Source organism: Myotis myotis, unplaced genomic scaffold (assembly GCF_014108235.1).
Source record: "Myotis myotis isolate mMyoMyo1 unplaced genomic scaffold, mMyoMyo1.p scaffold_m19_p_2, whole genome shotgun sequence".
Lineage (NCBI taxonomy): Eukaryota > Metazoa > Chordata > Mammalia > Chiroptera > Vespertilionidae > Myotis > Myotis myotis.
Genome location: NW_023416324.1, coordinates 82,252,527 through 82,273,755, shown reverse-complemented (window position 1 = coordinate 82,273,755; position 21,229 = coordinate 82,252,527). Strand labels below are relative to the sequence as shown.

General features: G+C 38.3%; 1 protein-coding gene across 4 annotated transcripts in view; it reads left to right on the top strand.

The window, feature by feature from the left end:
- Positions 1–1,587: 1,587 nt before the first annotated feature.
- Positions 1,588–21,229, top strand: part of RNF182 (ring finger protein 182) — a 35,970-nt gene continuing 16,328 nt past the window's right edge. For 2 of the 4 annotated variants that reach the window (XR_004974470.1, XM_036352993.1), the window contains exon 1: positions 1,588–1,717. The gene's annotated coding sequence lies outside the window, so the exon portion shown is untranslated. The remainder of the gene's footprint in view (positions 1,718–21,229) is intronic. The other 2 variants (XM_036352995.1, XM_036352994.1) reach the window with 1 other exon arrangement.

The window sequence follows — 21,229 nt, the reverse complement described above, 5'->3', positions numbered from 1 at the left end:
TAAACAACTAGCAGAGACAAATAACATTCGGATAATTAAATTAAGGCAAGTTTTGGATGCTACCTTAGATGAGGAGGGAAGGTAACATTTAAGCTGAGATCTGAGTGACAAGGGGAGCCCTTGATGAGGAGCAGAGCATTTCAGACAGAAGGAGTAAGTGCAAAGGTGCTGAGGCAGAGAAAAGGCAAGAGAGTGATATGAGGTTAGGAAGGGAAGGAATGGCCAGACTGCTCAAGGCTTTGCAGTTCAGGGTAAGGGCTTTGGTTTTAGTCTATGTGCAGTGGGAAACCATTGGAGGGCTTTTGCGGGGGTGGGGGCTGGGGGAAATGGAAATAATTTGGATTGCATTTTAGAAATATCCTTTCATGCAGAGACTGGATTGTGAGGGAGTAAGAGTGGTAACAGGGAGAACTATAGGGATCCTATTGTAGTAGTCCAGGTAAGAGAATGGTGTTTATTACACTTGTAATTTTACATTTATTTATGTGATTAGTTGGTTGATACTGTCCTCACTGGACTGTAAGCTCCCTGAAGGCAGAGGCAATGTCTTTTTGCTTAAAGTTGTATTCCCAGTGCCTAGTCCAGAGCCTAGCATCCTATGGACACTTCGTTGCCTACTACTTGGGTACTAGATAAGGATTTTGAGAAACAATAAGATATGGTCCATCTATACCATTGATGATAGTTGATATAACTATCAATTCAGTGCTTTCCTTTTATCACATATGAAAAGATAAATGCATATATCATGGCCAAGGAAATTATTATAGCTAGCAGGAAAAAAATTATAGTCATAATGTCAAGGCCCTTATTCACTTATTCAGGTAAGAGTTGTAAGTCCTTCATGGTTATTCTGACAGTGTAACTGCTACAAGGCACATATTAATAAGTGGAAGGTATTTTCATGGGGAATCTGTGAGGACATTTGATAGTAAAAAAAGGGAAGCACATTAATTATAACCATATGATGTCACTGAAACGAGATTGTTATGATCTTTTAATCATGATAATGTATGGGTAGCAAAGTTACTGAGTGTGTCTTACATTGAATAAACATGAAAGATGTTTTAAAATATTTAATTTTTAAAAATAAGACATTTGTGATTCTTTTTAGGTAGACCTCACCTATTATAATGGGGCATTTGAAGTGGACCATGATACAGATTTACACAGTTTTGGTGTGGAGCTAGCCACATAACCAATTTATTGTTTTCCTTTCCCCATCTTTATAGACAATGATGGAAGAGTTTGAAACTTTTAAACAATTTTACTCCAACAGTGGGACACATAATTAGGAGGAGCTTAAAGCATCTTAGAACTCAATATTATATCTAGACTGAGATTCAATTATTCTTTGGTCTGCAATAAATTTAAATGGCTTGATTAATAACCTCTAGGTCATGGTTGATTGGTCTATAAATGATAGATATTTTTCTGTCAGAGTCAGCTTGAAAAAAAATAGCCTGTGTAAAAATCTTGCATTATAGAAAGGAAGAAATTAAAAAATATATTTTTATTGATTTTTAGAGAGAGAGGAAGAGAAACATCAATGTGACAGTAGAACAGCGATTGACTGTCTCCTGCATACCGCCTACCTGGGATCAAGCCTGCAACCCTGGGCATGTGCCCTGACGGGGAATGGAACCAGCCACTTTTGGGTGCATGGGACAAAGCCCAATCAACTAAGCCACGCTGGCCAAGGGCAGAAATTTCTTAGGTAAATGCACTTATGGATTTTACCTTCTTTATTACTTTGTTTATTCAATAATTACTTATTGAGTCCTCACTGTGTGCAAGGCACTAATGACCCAAAGATGAACACCTTCTTGGGGCTAACATTACGGTGACTGGTTCTATCACCAGAGTGTGACATGAGGGCACGTGATGATGCCTGTGGAAGCACGTAGAAAGGCATCCAACTCAGGTTTGGGAGTGATTGATATCTATGCTCAATGAGGGATATCCCAGGCAAGGGGTCAAGTATGGGATTGGTTTGAATGGTGAGAGTAAGGAAAAGATCTAGGAAGAGGGAACTTTGCATACTAAAGTCTAGAATCTTCTAGAGATAATGTGGCCTCTTTTGGAGAGTAGGTAGACTTGGGGTGGGGATGAAAGGATGTGGGGGAGGAGGAAGGAGAGGGAGTGCTAAGAGATGTGGCTGGTGAGGCAGGCAGAGGCCAAATGAAGAAGATATTAAAATATTTTCAGCATGGGAATAAATTAGCAGATTTAAGCTCTAGAAAATCTCTCTGGGTGCTTTGTATAGACTAAAAAAAAGAATCACAAAATTCTTGTACCTGGTTTGTGTTGTATGTATCATTTATAGACATAAGGAAGCATTATTTTTTTAAGTAAACTCTGTTATTGAAGGTTAACATGCAAACAGAAAAGTATACAAGTCATAAGGCTATAGCCCTATGTATTTTCACAAAGTAAGCCACCTATTTAGTAACTACTACCCACATCAAAAAATAAAATATTATCACCCCAGAATTCATCTACTAGTATTGCTTTCTTTTAGTTATAACCTGTGCTCAGAGGGTGACCACTAGTCTGAATATATCACAATTGATTCGTTTTGCCAATTTTAAAACTTTAAACAAATGAAATCATATAATATGTACTTGTTTGGGCCACTAATTATTTCTTTGTGATATTCATCCATGCTGCTGGGTATAGTAATAGCTATTTTTTCTTCTCCTACATCTTGATATTTCATTGTTGTATATATGACATCTAAAAAAATTATCTTACAGTTCACAGACATTTGGGTCATTTACAGTTTTTCTCTGTTACAAATAGTACTGCCATGAGCATTCTTATACACAGGGGTCCTTAAACTATGGCCCGCGGGCCACATGCAAATACAAATATTGTATTTGTTCCCGTTTTGTTTTTTTACTTCAAAATAAGATATGTGCAGTGTGCATAGGAATTTGTTCATAGTTTTGTTTTTTTTTTTAATCTATAGTCCGGCCCTCCAACGGTCTGAGGGACAGTGAACTGGCCCCCTGTTTAAAAAGTTTGAGGACCCCTGCTTATACATGTATATGTGGATGTTCCTGTTGAGTGTATACCTTGGAATGGAATGCATTGTCAGTTATATGTATGATTTACCTTTATGTTAATATTTATTTAAGAGGGAGGGAGGGAGGGAGGGAGACAGGAGGAGGGGGGGGGGAGAGAGAGAGATTGATTTATAGTTCCACTCATTTATGCATTTATTGGTTGACCCTTGCCCTGACTGGAGATCAAACCCGCAACCTTGGTGTATCGGGATGACACTCTAACCAACTGAGCTACCTGGTCAGGGCTCTGATTTATCTTTGATATGGCCAAACAGTTGCCCAAAGTAGTTGTATAATTTACATTAGTGTATGGAAGTTTTAGTTGCTTCTCATTCTTGCTCACATTTGGTATGACAGTCATAGTGGTTCTTATGTATACTTTCCTAATAAGTGCTCTTGAGCATTTTTTATATGTTTAATTGGCCACTTGTATAGCATCTTCTGTAGACGCTTGTTCAAATATTTTGCCCATTAAAAAAGGATTGTCCTTTCCTTATTAATTTTCATGGAGTTCTTTGTATTTTCTAGATACATGTCTTTTGTAAGATAAATGTCTTGCAGATGTCTTCTCCTACACAGTGTTGGCTTTTTAATCTTGAAATGTTGTTTCTATGATGAACAGAAAATTTTAATTTGAATGAATTTCAATTTATAACTCTGTCCTTTAGGTTAGTGCTTTTTGTATCTTGTTTAAGAAATTTTTGCTTGCCTTGGTGTCATGAAGATATTCTTCTGTGCTAACAAGAAGTCTTACTGTTGTACCTTTTACATTTAGATCTATAGCCCTCTTGGAATTGAATTTTGTGTACAGTGTGAGGTAGGAGTCAAGATTACTTTTATTTTTGTAAATATGCTGTTGACCCAGCATTTTTTCTGGTAAAAATCATCTTTTCTCTGCTGAATTGCAATGGCACCTTCTTCATAAATCAACTAATCGCATATTTATGAATCTGTTTATGGACTTCATATTCTATTCCCATTGGGCTATAAAATAACTTAAATTGCTTAGTCCTAATATGAGGTAGTATAAGTCTTTCAATTTTGTTTTTCTTTTTGATTTTCTTTTGTGTTTTCTTGGTGTTTAGCATTTACTTATAAATTCTAGAACCACTCTATCAATCCCCCCCCCCCCCAAAAAAAAAATTGGTTGAGATTTTGTTTGGAATTGCATTGAATCTGTAGCTCAATTTGGGAAAGTTGCCATCTTTATAATACTTCTAATCAATGAACACATTATAGCTCTCTAATTAGGTTGTCTTTAATTTCTCTAAGTAATGCTTTCAATTTATCTCTGTAGCATTTTTGCACATCTTTCATTAGACTAATTCTTTTTGTTGTTACTGCAAATTACATCTTTTAAAGTTTCACTTTCTAATTTTTTGATGCTTGTATATATAAATGCAATAGATTTTGGTATATTGACCTGGAGTGCAAGGATTTTGGTACAGTTACTTCTTAATTTTAATGGTTTATTTGTAGAATCATTTGGCTTATCTATGTGCATAATAATTTTATGATAGTTTTATTTTTTCTTGTTCAGTTCTTATACTTTTCATATTTTTTAATTGCCTCTTTGCACTAACTAGGACCTCGGTTTTAATTTTGAATAGTAGTAATGATAGTGTTTGTCTCATTCTCATTCCCAATTTCAGGGAGAAAGCTTTCAATATTTAAAGTATGGCATTTACTTACGTAGAAGTGTAGTTGAAACATTTTCAGGTTAAGAAAATTCTCTTATTTGTAATTTGATAGGCATTTTAATCATGAACCTGTGTCAGGTTTTAGCAAATGCTTTTCTGCATCTATTGCGATTATCATATGGGTTGTTTCTCCTTTATCAATGTGGTAATCACATTTTCAAAAATGTTAAAACAATCTTGTATCTCTATCTTGTATAAACAACCTTGTATAAACTCAATAGATGTGCAGTGATTTTTGTGTTTTGTTGGATTCATTTTGCTATTATTTTGTTAAAGATTTTCGTGTCTATGTTTAGGAGAGAGAGTAGCTTGTAATTTTCTCTGTGTGTGTGTGTGTGTGTGTGTGTGTGTGTGTGTGTGTGTAATGAACTTGCCTTATTCAGGTTTCAGGGGCATGCTAGTCTTATAAAATCAGTTGGGACGTGTTCCTTTTTTTGTCCAGCTCTCTGGAAGAGATTGGTATTAGTTCTTCCTTAAATGTTTGATAGAAAATTCACCAGTGAAACCATCTGATACTACTCCTGATCTTAGCCAAAAGGCCAAGAAGCGCTCAGTGAAGCCATCTGAGGCTGGAGTTTTCTTTGTAGGAAAGAAAATGAATACAATTATATTAGGTATAGACCCACCCAGGTTTTTCATTTCTTCTTGTGTGAATTTGGTAGGTTGTGTTTTTCAAGGAATTTGGTTATTTCATATAAATTTTTAAATTTACAGATGAAAGTTGGTACTACAACCATCTTCGTTTGAAAGTTTGTGGGATTTGTGTATTGTCCCCTTTTTCATTTCTGATGTTGACATTTTGTGCTTTTTTTCTTGATTAGTCTTGTGTAGCGTTTATCAAGTTTATTCTTTCAATGAGACAAGTTTGACTTTGTTGGTTTTTTTTGCTATTGATGCTTATTTTCTAAGTCATTCATTTTTGTTCTTGGTTTATATATATTTTTTGCCTACATGTATAAGTGCAATATTTTTGTAGTTGGGTTTTGCTTCTTTATTATCATCTGACAATCTTTGAGGCATCTAATAAGCCATTTACAGTTAAAGTAATTGATATCATACTTGAGTATAAATTTATGTTTTACTATTTTTTTTTTAATTATCTCATCTGTTTTTTGTTTCCCTCTCTCCTTTTCTTGCCTTTTTTCCTTTGATGAATGAAGCACTTAAAATTCAATTTTCTTCTCTGTTGGCTTGTTAATTATATATCCTGTTTTTCTTTTAGCCACTTCCCTACAACATCCATCCTTCACTTGTGAATTTACTCTAAATGAGTGCTTCAACCACTTCCCTCACAATGCATGACTGTGAGAATACTTTAACTCTGTAAAAACCCCTGCTTCCTTTTGTACATTTGCTTTCGTTTATTTTAATTTCACATATGAATAAACCACATGTTGTATTGTCATTGCTATTTTATGCAGTTAGTATTTATTTATATTTACCATTTCTCTTCATTCCGTCATGTAAGTCTGTGTTTCTCTCTGGGGTTATTCTCCTTATGCTGGAAGAACTCCCTTTAGTATTTCTTTGTATTTTTATTTGTTGGAAATTTTCTTTATTTTTTTCTTAATTATTGAAATGTATTTTTTGCTGCATGTAGAATTCTAGGTTTCAGTGTCTTTCAGTGCATTAAAGATGTAATTTCATCATCCTTTGGGAAATTTATTTTTGTTTAAAGAATAGCTGTTGATCTCATTGTTGGTCCTTTGAAGATGATGTGCTATTTTTCTGTGCTTTAACTTTTTTTCTTTGTCTTTGATACTGAGGAGTTCTATTATTATGTGCCTAGGTATATTTTTCTTTTAATTTATCCTGCTTAAGGACCACAGAGATTCCTGAGTCAGTTTAAAAATATTCTTGGCAATTATTGCATCAGATATTACTTCTCCTGGTTCAGCCTCTCCTCTTCTCCTGAAAGTACAATTTAATACATTTGTTAGACTTCTCATATCCTATTTGACTCTTAAACTCTTTTCTGTAGTTTCCATTGTCTTTTTTTCTTCTTTGTTTTAGTTTAGAAATTTTCTAATGATCTATCTTCTGTTGCACTAATACTCTCTTCTTAGTGTTTAATCTGCTTTTAAAAGAATATATTGTAGCCTTATGGAGGCATAATTTACATGCCATAAGATTCACCCATTTTAAGTATATAGTTCAGTGATGTTAGCTAAATTTATAGTTCCATAACTATTACTGTGATCCAGTTTTAGAACATTTATCTACCCCCAAAATTCTCTTGAGCCCAATTGCAATCTCTGCTCCCATTCCTAATCCCAGGCAGCCATTGTTTCTTTAAATTTGCCTTTTCTACTCATTTAATATAAATTGAATTGTATGATATGTAGTCTTATGTATCTGGCTTCTTTTATCCAGCATAGTGTTTGTTTTTAAAAAATATTTATTTATTTATTTATTTATTTATTTATTTATTTATTTATTTAATGAGAGAGAAAGAAAGAGGAAGAAGGAGAGAGAGAAAGAGAGAGAGAGAGAGAGAGAGAGAGAGAGAGAGAGACAGAGAGACAGAGAGACTGACTTGTTCCACTCATCATGCATTTACTGGTTGCTTCTTGTATGAGCCCCTGACTAGGCGTATCAGGATGACACTCCAACCAACCAAACTACCTGGCCAAGATCCAGCATAATGTTTACAAGGCTTGTCCATATTGTAGCATGCATTGGTATTTTAGCCATTTTTATTGTTGAATAGTTTTATGTTGTATGGATAAACTGTGCTCTGTTTATTCATCAGTTAATGGAAATTTGGATTGTTTCCAATTATTGGCTACTATGAATAATACTGCCATGACAATTTATATAAGTCTTGGTATAGCTATATATTTTCATTTATTTTAGGTAAGAGAAGTGGAGTAGAATTTCTGGGACATGTGGTGGATATATTTAATGTCTTAATCTACCAAACTGTTTTCTAAAGTGGCTGTAACATTTTATATTCCCACCAGCAATGTATGAAGGTTTCAGTTTCTTCATATCCTGATGAACAATTACTGATAATAGCCATTCTAGTGGATATGTAGAGGTTAATTTGTTATTTAATTTGTATTTTCCTAATGCTTAATAATATTGAGAACCTTTTTATATGCTTATTAGCCATTTGTATGTTTTGCTTGGTGAAATATCTATTTGTTTCTTTTGCCCTTTCTTTTAAATTTTTTTTAAAATTAATTTTTAGAGAGAGAGGAAGGGAGAGGGAGAAAGAAACATTGATTGGAGAGCCGGACATTGATCAGCTGCCTCCTGCATGTGCCATGACTGGGAACTGAACATGCAACCTTTTGGTGCCTGGGATGACACCCAACCAGCTGAACCACACTGGCCTGGGTCTCGTGCCCATTCTTTTTTTTTTTTTTTTTTGCCCACTTTTAAATTAGGTTGTCGTCTTATTGATTTGTAAGAATATTTTATATATTCTGGATATAGACTCTTTAGTAGATATAAAATATACAAATATTTTCCCCAAATCTGTGACTAGTGTTTTCATTTTGTAATAGTGCCTTCTTTTGAAGATTTTAATTTTGATGAAATACAACGTATTAATATTGTCTTCCATGGCATGCTTTTGTTGTTATACCTAAGAATTTGTTGTCTAATCTGAGATGTCTTATATTTTCATGAAAATAGTCATTTTCTATAATTTCTTTTAGAGGATTTATAATTTTCACTATTACATCTAGGTCTATGATTGATTTTGAATTAATTTTTACATATGGTTTGATGTAAAGGTCTATTTGTTTATTTACCTGTCTGTTTATTTGTATATCGGTACCCAATCACTTACCAGTACCATTTGCTGAAAAGACTATGATTTCTTCACTGAATTAGCATCTTTATAAAAAATCAATCACTAATAAAGATATAAGGCTTTATTTCTAGACTTTCAAATCTGTTTGACCTGTCTCTCTATCCATCCATCCTTACCTTATATCATGTTGCAGCCTTATATTAAATCTTGAAATCAAATAGTGTAAATGTGTAAATCTTCCATCTTTGTTCTTGTTTTACAAAATTGCTTTGGTTATTGGAAGTCCTATACATTCCCATATAAAGTTTAAGATAACTTTGCCAATTTGTGCAAAAAACCCCCCAAACTAAATCAAAATGAAAAGAAACTCCTACTGGGATTTTGATAATGATTGTGTTGAGTCAATACCATAGCTTTGTTTGGGAAGAATGGCCGTTTTAGCAATATCGAGTCTCCCCTAAGAACTGGGAGACAAGAGCTATCTCCCTGTATGTTTGCATTTCAAAGAGGTGACTCCCAGGTCCCTGAGTCATTTCTGGTTGGTGGAAGAGTTACATCTCAAAGGGACAGAGAAAGGATTAATGATTGCAAGCTTTCTCCAAGAAAAAGGAAGGTCAGTGGCCTGTAGTCAGGTTTTGGCTGGAACAAACAGAAAATACTTTTGGCAGCACAGAGCTTTCTCAGGCATGCATTTTAGGGAACAGGACCATCTTTCTAGGAATGTGGCCTTGAGCTAATGGAAACTATGCTAGTGTTTGGTTTAGTCTCAGTATGGGAGGTGGATGAAATGTGCTCTAAGTGCAGTTCTTATAGGCCAAGGTTGAGGCCTAGTTGCATAGAGGGCTCAGAGGAGCCTGACTAAAATTTGGTGAAGGAAAGAGTCTTTGTCAATAACACAGGGCAAGCCAGGGTGTTTATGAATGGAAATCCAGGATGAAACCAGAAATGGGGTGAATATCAGGGATGCCTACAAGACTCTAATGTCCAGGAACTGGCTAGGGGGAAAGGAATTAATATTTATTTAAGCAGGTATATTATCTGTTTTTTTTAAATTAACTTTACAAACAATTTTATTTTAATATATTCCCATCCTTTTTCCATTCTATCCAGAGTTGTGAGGTTCCCGTCTTTTGTAAAAACAGTCTTATTTTTTTATTGTTGACAGTATTACAGATATCCCACATTTCCCTCCCTTTGTCCTTCTCCACCCACCCCCCACCCCTCACCAGGCCTTCACTGCATTATTATCTATGTCCATGGGCTATGCATGTATGCATATATGTTCTTTGGTTTATCTCTTCCTGTCCCCTCCACCAGCTCCCTTCTGAGATCTGTCAGTCTCTTCCATGTATCTATGCTTCGGGTCCTATTTTGTTTGTCAGTTTATTTTGTTCATTAGATTCCGCATATATGTGAGAGCATGTGATATTTGTCTTTCTCTGACTGGCTTATTTTGCATAGCATAATAATCTCCAGGTCCATCCATGCTGTCCCATAGTGTAAGAGTTCCTCCCCTCCTCCACCTTTTTTTTTTTTTTTTTTTTTTTTTTTTTTTTTTTTTTTACTGCTGCATAGTTTTCCTTGTAAATGTACCACATTTTTTAATTCACTCATCTACTGATGGGCACGTGGGCTGTTTCCAGATCTTAGCTACTGTATATAGATCTTCAATGAACATAGGGGTGCATATATTCTTTCTGATTGTTGTTTCAGGAATCTTGGGATATGTTCCCAGAAGTGGGATCACTGGGTCAAAAAAGAGTGCCATTTTTTAATATTTTTGAGGAAACTCCATACTGTTTTCCACACCAGTCAGCATTCCCACCAGCAGTGAACTAGGGTTCCCTTTTCTCTACATCTCTCCAGCACTAGCTGTTTGTTAATATATCTCTTATTTTTATTTAATCCTTCTAATAATCCCCTGAATTTAGTACTATCGTCATATTAAAACAAGAGACAGAGGCTGAAACATTTTCTGCCTATCTGTCTGTCTATCTATCTACCTACCTACCTATCTATGTATCTATTTATTAATTCTCACCCAAGGATATGTTTTTATTGATTTTAGAAAGAGAGAAGGGAGAGAGGGAGGAGAGAGAGAGAGAGAGGAAGAAAAGAGGCTCAGACATTTTAAATAACATGACCAATGTCATATAGTTAGTGATAGGTGGAGTTGGGATTCAGACCTAGATTTTTTTTTTTTTTACTTCAAAATGCCATCCTCTGATCATCAGCAATTCATGTTAATATTGTTATATAGCAATTTTCTTTTCTTAGAAGTAATTTACACTAATAACGGTTAATGTAGATAAGTTATTTACCCTGTGCCAGATCCTAAGAAGAAAATTTAACAGGGTTCTATCTACATTGAGTAGTGAGAAAGTTAAAGTGTTACTAGTACTTTGCTTTGTCAGGATGTAATGCTCTCAGTTGGTATTTGAATTATTGCTAGCACCCCAATGCATATGAAAAGCCTGTTCCTAATCACAGATCCTGTAATGTTGGAACAGGAGTTCTTTAGCCATCAAGTCCAGAATCTTAATTTCTCAGATAAAAAAGCCATTACCCAGAAACGGTTAGTGATTTCCCCAAGTGATTTACTCAAAATCCTAAAGCCTGCTCATCAGAGAAAGATGGGATTTGTTTAACCAAAAATGACTGTGGCCCAATTTGGGGACTTACCCTCAGATGTTGTTAACACAGTATATATTTATCAATGTCAAACCGCCATTGCATATTTTTAGAAAATAACCTTAAAAGGTGAAATTGCCCATCGGTGGTGATGACAGTGACTCAACAGTGTCCCTGTAGCCCCATCAGATGATTTAGCAGAACTCTCTGTTGTCAGATACCTCTGTCTGAATCTGCCAAATTTCCTTTGAGTTACTTCCACACTGTAGTTTAGGCAAAAATAAAGTAACAGCAACATGACAACAACAACACAACAGCCAATACAGATATAAAAAATAAATAAACTTTTAAAGTTTTTTGATTAAATGTGTCCACTACAGTGTTTTAAAAATTTCCAAGATTAAAATATACAACATTTTGTCCTTATGTCAGAAAGGATGAACTTATACTGTTTTGAGTGTTAAACAGTAAGTTGGGTTTTGTTCCCCTTGTTGTTTTCTCTCTGTTATGTCATGTTGACAGTTTTCCTCTGCTTTTCTTTAGTAATAAAATAACCCATTAAACAATTGTATTAAGAACATTTAATATGAGACTTACCTCTTAGCAGTTGTACGTGTGTAGTACCATGTTGTTGACTGTAGGTTCAATGTTACTAAGCACATCTCTAGAACTTACTCATCTTGCTTAACTGAAACTTTATGCCTGTTGATTAGTAACTCCTCTTACCCCCTCCAATTTCTCACTGGCAACCACCATTCCACTCTGATTCGATGAATTTGACTACTTTAAATACCTCATGTAAATGGAATCATGCACTATTTATCTTTCTGTGTCTGGCTATTTCACTTAGCATAATGTCTCCAAGGTTTATCCTTATTATAGAAAACTAGAGGCCCGGTACACAAAAATTTGTGCACTCGGGTGGGAGAGGGGGTCCCTCAGCCCGGCCTGTGCCCTCTCGCAGTCTGGGACCCCTTGGGAGATAACGACCTGCTGGCTTAGGCCTGCTCCCGGGTGGCAGAGGGCAGGCCCAATCCCTAGGTGCAGCCCCTGGTCGGGCTCATAGCAGGGCCAATTGGGGAGTTGGGGCGCCGCCCCCTGTCATGCACAGAGCAGGGCGGATCTGGAGGTTGCGATGCCACCCCTAGTCACGCTCAGGGTACGGCCGATTGGGGGGTTGGGGCACCGCCCCCTGTCACACTCAAGGCAGGGTCAATAGGGAAGTTGTGGCGCCACCCCCTGTGGTGCACAGAGCAGGGCCCATCAGGGGCGTTGGGGCTCCATACCCTGTCACACACAGAGCAGGGTTGATCAAGGGGTTGGGGAGCTCCCCCCTGTCACGCACAGAGCAGGGCCAATCAGGGGGTTGAGGAGCTCCCCCCTGTCACACACACAGCAGGGCGGATCAGGGGGTTGGGGCACTGCCCCCTGTCATGCACAGAGCAGGGCCCATCAGGGGGGTTGGGGCTCCGTACCCTGTCACACACAGAGCAGGCCTGATCAGGGGGTTGAGGAGCTCCCCACTGTCACTCACAGAGCAGGGCCCATCAGGGGGGTTGGGACACCGCCCCCCATCACACACAGAGCAGGGCGGATCAGGGGGTTGGGGCGCTGCCACTGTCACACTCAGGGCAGGGCCGATGGGGAGGTTATGGCTCTACCCCGTCACACACAGAGCAGGGCCCGTGCGGGGCGAGGGGTTGGGGTGCTGCCCTCTATCACCCACAGAGCAGGGCCAATCAGGGGGTTGGGCGCTGCATCCTGTCACACACAGAGCCGCAGGGCGATCAGGGGGTTTGGGCGCTGCCCCCGTCACGCTGATCCTGGTGCTGGGAGGCATATTACCCTTTTACTATATAGAATAGAGGCCTGGTGCACGGGTGGGGGCTGCCTCGTTTGCCCTGAAGGGTGTCCTGGATCAGGGTGGGAGTCCCCACTGGGGTGCCTGGCCAGTCTGGCGGAGGGGCTGAGGGCCGTTTTCAGGCTGACGGGTGACTGAAGCTCCCAACCGCTCCTTTTTTTCTTTTCTTTTCTTTTTTTTATTCTGGGCCAGCTTTAGCTCTGAGGCCTCAGCTGCTGAAAACAGGTTTCTGGTCTTTGTTTACCGTCTGTATTTGATACAATGTTGCAGTCTGGCTGGCTGAAGCCCGGCTGAGTGAAGCAGGTTTCTGGGGTTTTGTTTATCTTCTATATTTGCAACATAGTTGCTTAGAGTTGCAGCTGAGAGGCCGGCAAGTCAGGCGGGGAACGTTGGAGTCCTCTGTCACTGAAGCAAGCAAGCCTCCCTATTCGCATCAGCTGCCTGGCTGCCGGCCGCCATCTTGGCTGGCAGTTAATTTGCATATCTCCCTGATTAGCCAGTGGGAAGGGTAGCGGTTGTACGCTAATTACCATCTTTCTCTTTTATTAGGTAGGATGACAGGATTTCCTTTATATGGCCCAATAAAGTTTCGCTGCGTATACATACCATACTGTCTTTATCCGTTCATCCGTTGAAGGACATTTAGGTAGTTTCCACATTTTGACTATTGTGATTAGTGCTACAGTGAACACAGGAGTGCTAATATCACTTTGAGTTCTTGATTTCAATTATTTTGGATAAATACCCAGAAGTAGGATTGCAGAATCATATGGTAATTCTATTCTTTTCTCTGAGGAACCTCCATAATGTTTTCCATAGTGCTGTATCATCTTGCATTCCCAACATATCCTTGCCAAAAGTTGATATTTTCTGATTTTTTTTTTATGATAGCAGCCATCCTGGTAGGTGTGAAGTGATAGCTCATTGTGGTTTTGATTTGTATTTCCTTGATGATTAGTGATGCTGAACATTTTTTTTCATGTATCTGTTGGTCATTTGTATCTCTTTTTTGATGAAATGTCTATTCAAGTCCTTAGCCCATTTTTAATGGGATTATTAATTTCTGTTATTGAGTTCTAGTAGGTTGGGGCTGTCAGAGTAAGTGACAGAAGTAAAGGACCTGAGGGGGGGGGGTGCAGAGTGGAGGCAGAATGCAGTGTCCCACTTGCGTGGAGTCATGGAGGAGGCAATAGGAAACCTTTGGGTTATGACATGGGGTAAGACAGAGCCACTTAGAGAAAGGAATTTTGTTGTTTAGGAGAGAAAAAGCAGAAAATCAGGATAGATTAATATACTACAAAAAATATTAAGGGATGGGAATGAGGAACACAGGAAAGTATAGCTTCACCTTCTCTTCATTCTCTTAGCATCCTTCTCTGCAGCATTTGTCATCAAGTACTGTGATAGCTGAGTTATTTTTTGGGCTGTACCTCTAGAACATACATTCCTTGAAGGTAAGGTTATTGCTAGCATCTAGCAATTGTTCAGTAAATATTTGGTTAATGAAGAGATACATGGTGGATGGGTAAGGGGGGAAACAAAACATCCATGAACACAGTTGTTGCAAAGTAGAGACAGAAAGCTATGCTAATGGTTTTTATTTTTATATTTTTATTTTGGAAAAACTTTAAACATATTCAGAAGTAGAGAAAATGGTAGAATGAATCCCTTTTTACTAATCACTCAGCCTTAACAATGATCAACATATGTCTAATCTTGCTTCGTTTATCTGCCCATCTCCCCGTTGGATTATTTTAAACAAAGCCCAGATGTTGCATTATTTCATCTGTGAATACGTTAGTATGTATCTTTACAACAATAAAGAAACTTGCCTTTAAAAAAAATATAACCACAATATTACTAACACACCAGAAAACAGCACAATAATTCCTTACTGTCATCAAATATCTGCTCAGTATTCAAATTTCCCTGATTGTCTTGTAAATTTCTTGTCTAGTTGATGTGCCTGAATCAGAATCCAAATAAGGACTACACATGCACTTAGTTGATAAATTTCTTAGGTTGCTTTTAATCTATAGGTTCACCTTTTTTCCCCCCTTGCAGTTTATTTATTGGAGAAACCAGATCCTTTTTCTGTAGAACTTCCCAGTGTGAATTTTTACCAGTTGTGTCTCCATGGTATAGTTTACTTTGTTTTTCTGTCCTATTTCCTGGAAACTTAATTAGAGGCAGAGCTTTGATTAGATTTTCCACTTTTTGACAGGAAGACTTCAGAGGTGGCGTGTATACTTCCTGCTGTAGGGCACAAGGAGACACATAATACCTGTCCTCCTCCTTGTGAGGTTATGTTTGGCCAGTAAGCACAGGTATTGTCAGTCTGGTCCATCCGTTATAAAACTCCCAATCTTCTTTTTGCTTAATGGTTTTAGCTGCCATTGATCGTTATTTTTGAGATCAGGGGTTGGCAGACTTTTTCGGTAGAGGGCCGGATAGTGAACATATTTCCGCTTTGTAGGCCATATGGTCTCTGTCATTGTAGTGTGGCAGCAGCCTTAGGCAATGTGTAATTGAAAGGGCATGGTTGTGTTCCTGTAAAACTTTATTTACCAGATCAGATGTGACCCGCTGGCCATTATCTGCCAACTCCTGTCTACATCAATGATTTCATTAGGGGATGCAAAATAATATAATTCTATCACCCTTTCTTTATTAATTGAAATACATTATAAACAAGAATTTTGCCTTATCAATTATTTGGTTACTCTAAGGAACTTTTTATAAAGGAAAGACAGGATAAATGCTTGAGTCTTTCCCTTTAATTGTTAGTATCCATTTTCAGGATACTGAGTTGGTTTCCTAGCATCTTCCAAAGTTGATAAGTTTGTTTTTAAAGTATCATCATGACATTATGGGTTTTTCACATATTTGGTGTTTTAGTCTTCCTTGACCTAGGCCTTGTAGATACCTGTGGCTGGTGTCTGTTAACAGTTACACTGCAACCTCGTGGCACTGCCGAAGCATTGTTAACTCCATGGGGGAGTTGGCATTAAATAAGTCGGGGTCTCTGTCTGCAGCTCTAAAATCCATGATGCTACCGCTTTCATTTTATTAGGTAAGAAAAATAGTTAATGTTCTTCAAATTCAGAAATTAGATTCTTTCTTGTAATTTTACATAATTCATCTATGTTAACTTCTTTTTATCATTACTAGGTCATGTTGTTAAGCAAAATTGACATTAAAATGTTCACAGTGCAATCTTATTTTGTTACCCTACAACCTGAAAGTTGATTTAATACCCTTTGGTTTTTCATTAATGTCAAGTTGGGAAAAAATGGACTTATTTAAAGAGCTCAAACTTAAGATTATTGTACATATCAAAATGCTCTCTTCTTCTTTTCTCTATTATTTTAACTGCTCAAATACATCGTCTGCATTTTCTCTCTGATATGACCCAAACTTTCAACCCTAAACCCAGTGTAGTCTCCCTTAGATGTTAGTGGTTAAAAAAAAATTAAATTTATTGGGATGACATTGGATAATAAGAGTATATAGGTTTCAAGTCTACATTTCTATGATACATGATTTGTATAGTGCATTGTGTGCCCATCAAAGTCAAAGAATCTTTCGTCACTATATATTTGGCCCCCTTCACCCTTTACTACAACCCCCCACTGCCTTCCCTCTGGTAACCACCATTATTGTCTGTATCTATGAGTTTCTGTTTTATAGCCCACATATGAGTGAAATAATTTGGTTCTTAGCTTTTTCTGACTGACTTATTTCTCTTAGCATGATAGTCTCAGGGTTCAACCATGTTGTTGCAAATGGCAGTATTTCATCTTTTCTTATGGTTGAATAGTATTCCATTGTATATATTTACCACATCTTTACCCAATTACCTATTGAAGGACACTTCGGTTGTTTGCATGCCTTGCCCACTGTGACTAATGCTGCAATGAACATAGAGGTGCATATATCTTTGTGAATAAATGTTTTCAGTTTTTTTCTGGTAGATATCCAGAAGAGGGGTTGCTGGGTCATATTGTTATCTGTGGGGAGTCCTTCGTGTCCCCACCGGTTGCCTGTGGAAGTGGGCTTATTGCGATGTTATGAGAAAAGAAAATTTCTGAGACTTGCATGGGAGAATGAGTGATATTTATTTGCATGGACTTAAACCCCTGATTTCCCAAGGTCCCATTTCCCTCTGTCCTGCCAAAAAAGAAGTCCTATTTCATCTTTAGTAGAGCTAGGATTAAAGTTGTTGCCCAGAGTTTCCGCTCGATATTTACACAGTCCAGTCCAGCATCAGGCTAGCTTAGCTTGTGTTCCCAGCTGTAGCCCATAGTGTGTGGGATCTGCATGGCCATGGGCCATGCGGCTTCTAGGGCCACATGAAACATGGGCAAGTGCAAAGGAGCAGGAGCAAAGCCAGAGGAACAAGAGAGAGAATTCCTATGTCTGGGGGTTTTATTCTAAGATTTCTCATGCTTGCAGTGGCTGTACCCCCTCTTGCCAATGATCTTTGTTTTCAGACAAGTATTTTCCCTACATCACCCTGATGTTAATGCGCATGTGTCCATCTTCCCCTTTGTTGGATTTCTTCCCCCAACGTTCTGTGGGGAATGGACTGGTGGTTCCCTGGGGAGTGTGAAGTTGCAGCTTCCTGGTGAAGCTGCCCAGATGGCCATGCTCATAATGTCTGTCCTTCCCCCTGCTCCTTTCTTATTTTTATTTTTAATAACTAGCAAATTACAATGGTAACAATATGGTAACTTTATTCTTAATTTTTTGAGGAACCTCTATACTGTTTTCCATAGTGGCTGTACCAGTTTACATTCCCTCCAGTAGTGAATGAAGGGTTCTTTTTCTCTCCAACCTCTCCAACTCTTGTTATTACTTGTCTTGTTGATAATAGAAGAACACATGGATACTAAACTTATGGAGCTTGGTCTTAGAAAGATTTTATGAATTTGACCCAAAGGCAAGGAAAGTAAATGCAAAATAAGTTTTTGAAACTATATTAAACTAAAAAGCTTCTGCACAGCAAAAGAAACTGCCAACAAAACAAACAGGCAACCAACCAATGGGAGAAGATATTTGCAAACAATAGCTCTGACAAGGGGTTAATATCTAAATATATAAAGAACTCATACAACTTAAAACCAACCAAACAACCAATCCAATTAGAAAATGGGCAGAGGACCTGAAGAGACACTTCTCCCAAGAAGACATACAAATGGCTAACAGATACATATATGAAAAGATGGTCAACTTCATTAGTTATTAGGGAAATGCAAATAAAAACCACAATAAGATACCACCTTTCACCTGTTTGAATGTCTATTATCTTCTAAGTGTTTCTATTATTGACTTCTTTGGTGCTTTTGACACCTCCTTGTTACCCTTTTCTTTCCTTGGATTTAGGGATTTTTTTTTTTTTTCTTGACCTCTTGATTCCTTTTCTCTGTTCCCAACCTATGAACAGTGTTCCCGGGTCTTGTTTTATATATCCTCAGCACTTCTCACTTTCTAAGTTTCATAACTTCCTTGGAAAGCTCATAGTTTTCCAATTTTAGGTTCATGATTCCAGTTATTCACATATGCAGGTGACTTTTAGAACTCTGTTTCTAATTCCGAGCTATGATGTTTCTATATTTATTATCAAGTATAAGATGTTTAAACTTTGACTTTTTTTTCTAACAACTGAAAGTAAAATCTAAGAGAAGAGAGGACATCATGTTCTCAAGGTACCTTTTAAATGTATTGATGTCACTCATTGAGCCCTGGCTGCTAGATGAATAATGAAAAGATTTTGAAGACGGGTTTAAAACCTTTGAAAAGTTGTTTTCTATTTTTGCCTTCTGCTGCACCCTATCTCTGCTTTGGCCCAGTATCTGCTGGCTGTCTTTTGCTTTAGATTGTTCTGTGGCTTTCTTTGTGTAATAGATCTTGTCCACTACAAGTTCCCCTTCTTCACAGGCATATTTTCCAGACTAATTCTGACTATCTTCAGGGATATTGGCAGTTTAGCTCTTTTTCTGTCAACCATAAAGTGAGGAAGAATTTTTTTCATAACTTAAAAGCTTCCCAAACCCATTTTTTCCCTGGGCTGATAAGAAGGGAAGCAGTGCTCTTCTGGGTTTGCCTCTAGAGGATAGGAGTGTGTGGTATGTCCATTAAAAATCATTTAACCTTAATACGTAATCAATATAAAATCATCTTTTCTGACAGTGTGCTTCTTTTCTTACACAGATATCATTTTTATCTCATTTAAAATATATTGCAGCTTTTTACTTTCTCCTAATTTTCAGTTGAGTGTATCATCAATAGTACCACATTGTGTGGCTGTGTTGTGTAAAGTGACACATTAAAATGAGTCTGAAAGGCCTATTGAGAAAAGTCATTCAGGGCAAATAACTTCAATAAAATTTAATCTACATTTTTGTTTCTCCTTGCCAAGCTTGGATTAGGGCATATTGTAAAAGTGACAGAATTTAGAAAATGATTTTTTTTTTTTCTTTTTGCCCATCATTAATTGAAGTATTTCATTAATTGGATTCGTGACATTTGCTGAGTCAGAGTACAGTTGGACCTTGGTAAGTATAAATATACTCAATTTCAGGAGGCTAGATAGCTATTTTTATTAATGTGGGAGAACATTAGAATTATGGGAGATGAGTAGAATTATGGAAGAGATGAAAAGGAAAAATATTTTTGTTTGTGATTTTTTTAAATTTTAGAACTAGAGGCCCGGTGCACAAAATTCGTGCATGGGGGCGGGTCCCTCAGCCCAGCCTGCACCCTCTCCAAACTGGGATCCCTCGGGGGATATCTGACTGTCGGTTTAGGCCCAATCCCTGTGGGACCGCTGGCTCCTAACCACTCGCCTGCCTGCCTGCCTGATTGCCCCCTAACCACTCCCCTGCCAGCCTGATTGATGCCTAACTGCTCCTCTCCTAGCCTGATGGCCCCCAACTGCCCTCCCCTGCTGGCCTGATGGCCCCCAACTGCCATCCCCTGCTGGCCTGATGGCCCACAAGTGCCCTCCCCTGCTGCGACCTGCCTCCTCTGCGCAAGGCAGTCGAGATGCCAGGACCAGCCTCCTCTGCGCCGTACGGAGCCACAGGACCCCCAGGTCTCACTGTGCAGAGCGGCCACTGGGCCCCACCTTCGCTGTGCACATGGCCATCTTGTGGCAGCCATCTTGTGACAACGTCACACGTGAGGACCACCTAGGCCAGTGATGGCGAACCTATGACACGCCTGTCAGAGGTGACACGCGAACTCATTTTTTTGGTTGATTTTTCTTTGTTAAATGGCATTTAAATATATGAAATAAATATCAACAATATAAGTCTTTGTTTTACTATGGTTGCAAATATCAGAAAATTTCTATATGTGACACGGCACCAGAGTTAAGTTAGGGTTTTTCAAAATGCTGATACGCCGAGCTCAAAAGGTTCGCCATCACTGACCTAGGCTTTTATTAGTATAGATAATATAAAAATAACATCTTTCTAGTTCTTCCCTTATTTATAATTTTCAGAAAGCTGTGAGTATTGAGATATAGTAGTAGTGACCGTTTTGCTTTTATATTCAGAGAAAATTTAAAAGCCTTACATGCAAAATACACCTCCTCAGAGTGACATCTAGACATTTACAGAGAAACTGTGACAGGTGGGGAGCTCTCTGTGTCCCCACCTATGGCCAGGGGAAATGGGATTCTTGTGATGTCATAAGAAAAAGGATTTTTGAGACTCACACAGGAGAATGAGTGGCATTTATTTGCATGGAATTAAATCCCTGAGTTTCTAAGGTCTCCCCTCTCCCTCCATCCTGCCATGGAAGAAGTCCAGCTGTGTCTTTAGCAGAGCTTGGATTAAAGCTACTGCCCAAAGTTTCCATTCTATGTTGGAGCACAGTCCAGTCCAGCATCAGGCTAACTTAGCTTATGTTCCCAGCTGCAGTCCATTAGTCCATAGAGGGGGTCCGCATGGCAATGGGCCATGAGGCTTCTAGGCAAATGCAAGAAAGCAGGAGCAAAACCAGAGGAATAAGAGAGTGAAGAGAATGAACTCCTTTGTCAAGGGCTGTGGTTGGCAAACCACGGCTCACGAGCCACATGCGGCTCTTTGGCCCCTTGTGTGTGGCTCTTCCACAAAATACCATGTGCAGGCGTGCATATACAGTGCAATTGAAACTTCGTGGCCCATGCACAGAAGTTGGTATTTTGTGGAAGAGCCAC